We start from the raw sequence: 3,896 nt of genomic DNA on the forward strand, positions 1-3,896 counted from the left end.
TAGGATAGCCAGAGATCAACTGATAATAATATATAGCATTAAGCATCATGTTTAAGTAGAGATTACAACGGAAAAAAGATATTCTACACCGCTGAATAGAAGGGAAGAGAGTTGGTGATGACGGCAGCAAAGTTGTTGGTGTAGACCGTCGTTGCCATGGTTGCCCCACGGCGCTCGGGTGCCACCGGAAGATAGGGGGAGAGAGCACCTTTCCTTCTTATTATTTATAAGACAAGAAGTCACGGAGTTTGGAATTAATTTTTTTTAACTTTGGGGTTTCAAACTCCCCAGAAGCCCACGTAAACCAGATAATAAAGTCACAAAATCCACACTCAGTGAATTTGATTGTCTACACGTCAGTTCCAGAGAAATTTAAGTACAATGGGGAGTTAGGAAAACATATACTGCAGTATCTTCTTGTGAGGAGAGAAATTCTACAACGCAGCAAGCGCACCACCTACATTTGCAAGACTAAGCACCACCCCTCATGCCAGCAAGCATTTTGCTCGTGTCCTTGCCTCCGCCCAATTGTTTCAGGAGAGCCTCCAAGCCACTTTTGCCCCCCATCTGCTGCACCACTTGTGGCGGCATGACTTTGAGCATCTTCTGGATGGCCTGAGCACTCATCTTTCCATTCGGCGGTATCAATTTCGACACATTCAGCTTGCTCCACATCTTGGCTAGTCGCTTGTACTCTTCCAACATCTCCATCACGTCCTTGACTTTCCTGCCGGACCCTCGAGCGACCCGGATGATTCGCGACTCGGTCATCAGCTTCGGGTTCATGCTGTCGAGCTCTGCAAAGTTGATCAGCGGTGGGGTACGTTTCAGAAGATCGCTCATGCAGTATTTTTGTTGCTACACACAAAAGAGATTTACTCACCTGCAGGTGTCATGGAGTCCATAATTGTCATGTACCGCTTGAACTTTTCTTTGCTTTGTTTCTCCTGTCCTTTTGGCAACAACTCCGAGCTAAACCCAGGCAGCATGGAGAAGATCTGCAAGATAAATAAATAAATAAGAAAATGCAGGCTTAAGCAATGCTATCACAGAAGTACAGTATGAAAGTTAATCAGATGTTAACATGACAAATATACCTGGCTCATTGGTCCCATTTTCAGGAGATTCTGGAATTGCTCATACAGAAGTCTGAGAGTGAAGGCTCCTTTAGACAGCTTTGCCACAAGGTCAGATTGTTGATCAGCAGGCACAATACTCTCCATCTTGTCGATTAAGCCAGGCAAGTCTCCTCTACCTGCCAAAACCATCGTTAGGTAAACTAGAAAGAAGAATCGCCAAGTTATTAACTATACTGAATGTAGTTACTAACCTAGCAGACGGGCGACGAATGGTTCCACGTTAAAAACGTCAAAATCATCAATGTGTTCTCTAGTTCCAATGAATATCACCGGGCTTTTCGTAGCTGCAACCCTGGAAACAAGAAGCAAGGGTGTAAAAAAATGGTTTGTATTCCTAAAGTGCTTATACTCTGTCAATAGATATATTGCCCAACTTGTAAAACACACAATAATGAAACTAAATCAGGATTTGAGAATACAGCGTAGCAATAATAGTCTGAACTGTTTCACAGACATTAAGCATATATTCAGTCGTGCACAAAGAAATCTTTACCTAATAATAAAGAGGCTATCGCTTCCGTCGGAAAACCCGCCAAGGTGATTTTACAAAAAAAGCCCTTACTGTTTATGACATTAAACTCGTAGTATATATTAAATGTTTTTTAAAATACTCATATCTTTTAAACCGCAACTCCAAATTTAACATATTATATATAGAATTTAATTAGAAAAATATGTAGAATTTAAATATGATATTATTTTATCTGTTAAACGTTTAATAAAAATACTATCTAGGGTGCAATCTTAATAAATAAGTCATTATTCGTCTTTCTTTCATACCGGTACTCATTCGGATTGGGGATGAACACGTCAACAAAATCAGGATTAGAGATGAAACTGAAGGTCACTTGACTGATTCTTTATACGTATTAAATCTACATGCAAGCCGTGTTAAAATAGAAGACCTGTGAAATTTTGAACTGCATTTTTGTAGGATAAGACTATCTTTATTTGTGTCGTAACTACAAATTCTCAGATTATAGACCATTTTTTATAAATTAAAAGCGTGTGGTATTTCTTTCTCTCCTTGCAACGCATGGGCCCTTTTGCTAGTAAACCTAAATCAAGTGCCATTTTCCTATCGAACTAAAATAATAAGTGAACTAGTAAGTAGTAACACGAATAGCGCAAGGAGGAGCGAGAAAATAAAGAGAAATACTTACGCGCTCAGTGCACCGCCTGCCTTCGCATGACCATCCAATTTCGTGACAATCACAGCACCAAAGGAAGCACTCTGTTTGAATGCCTGTGCCTGATCAAAGGCAGCCTGACCAATGCTGTCATCCATTACAAATATCACCAGGTCTGGTTTCTGTGGAAGAAGCATAAAAGGCCAGTCAAAATCTCAATACTAGAGGATAACAGTAACAATGCAAGACCATGGCAGTGTAGATACCGTTGCTTCAGCAACTTGGCGCATCTCCTCGAAGAGTGCAGCCTCCTGCATATGGCGCCCACTCGTGTCGATGATAATGAGATCAGATTTCTCTTGCCTGAACTTTTCCAGGCCCTCAACAGCAATCTTGACAGGATCTGACTCCATGTAGCTGCAAAGTAAGACGTTGATTTCATTTAGAACAAAATTTGGGGAGAAGCTTTTAACCTATAAGTAAATAAATCTGTCAATGTAGCTAGAGTACCTTCCGTAAAAAGGTATCTTGGCCTTGGTTGCGTTCTGCTTCTACTGATCAAAAGCACCGGCTCTGAACGTGTCGGCGCAAACCAGCGACGGCTTAAATCCCTTGCGCTGATGATAATGCGCGTACTTGGTACAGGTGGTTGTTTTTCCAGAGCCTACAAGCATATATAGTCATAGATTCATGTATTATCGAACATCAATGTTGCATTATTGTAAATTTGTAACTGGAGATTGAAATTCAGAAATAGGTGTAGAACACAAAAAACGGAGAAGCAGAAGGGAACAGGCAAGCGGGGTCCGTTTGTCAGCGAGAAATTCTGACCTTGCAATCCGACGAACATGACGACGTTGGGCTTGCCCTTCTTGGGGACGAAGGCGGGCTTCCCGGTATCCAGCATCTTGCAGAGCTCCTTCCCGACGGAGGTCTCTATAATGCGGCGCTTGTTGGTGCCGGCGGCGAGGGCCTCGAGGTTGACGGTCTTCCTGATGTTGGCCTGCAGGTCGCAGACCGTCTTGAACCGGACGTCGGACTGCATGAGCGCCCGCGCGATCTCGTTGAGGCACTCCCGGAGCACGCTCTCGTCGACCACCGTCGCGCTGCTCATCCGCGCCAGCGCGCGGGAGATGCTCCCGCCCAGCTCCGCGAGCACCATCCTGGCCGGCCGGCCGTGCCCTAGCTCGACGAAGAAGGATTAGGGTTCCGACGATCCATAGGTCGTGTGTCGTGAAAACGGGAGTCGACAATGAAAATACCGGACTTTTATGATGGACGCAATCCGAACGGAAGTCGCTACACGACTCGTTCCCCGAGAGGACAAGGGCCCCAAAACATTAAACTATCTATATCTATATCTATATCTATATCTATATCGAGATCTATATCTATATATATATACCCCTAATAATAAAGCGGCTATTGCTTCCGTCGGAAAACCCACCGCAACATTTTTATAAAAAAAGCCCAATGTAATTTTTATTATTCAACTCCCGCTCCATCATTTATCTGCAACGTAAAAGGAAAAAAACGATTCGCTATAAAAAATATATAATATTCATCGGTACAGAGCCTGGCGATTGGTGACGAAGACCCTTCTGCATATGAGCTAGGTAGCCGAGTG

At 43.3% G+C, this 3,896-nt stretch overlaps 1 pseudogene across 1 annotated transcript; it reads right to left on the bottom strand.

The window, feature by feature from the left end:
- Positions 1–312: 312 nt before the first annotated feature.
- Positions 313–3,471, bottom strand: LOC123424801 (annotated as a pseudogene). The gene is made up of 8 exons (XR_006621737.1): positions 3,101–3,471; positions 2,780–2,933; positions 2,536–2,686; positions 2,303–2,451; positions 1,331–1,431; positions 1,098–1,255; positions 884–998; positions 313–797 (listed from the first exon to the last, which is right to left on the bottom strand). The product of XR_006621737.1 is annotated as a signal recognition particle 54 kDa protein 3-like (transcript).
- Positions 3,472–3,896: the final 425 nt, after the last annotated feature.

The sequence above is a fragment of the Hordeum vulgare genome, chromosome 2H (assembly GCF_904849725.1).
Source record: "Hordeum vulgare subsp. vulgare chromosome 2H, MorexV3_pseudomolecules_assembly, whole genome shotgun sequence".
Lineage (NCBI taxonomy): Eukaryota > Viridiplantae > Streptophyta > Magnoliopsida > Poales > Poaceae > Hordeum > Hordeum vulgare.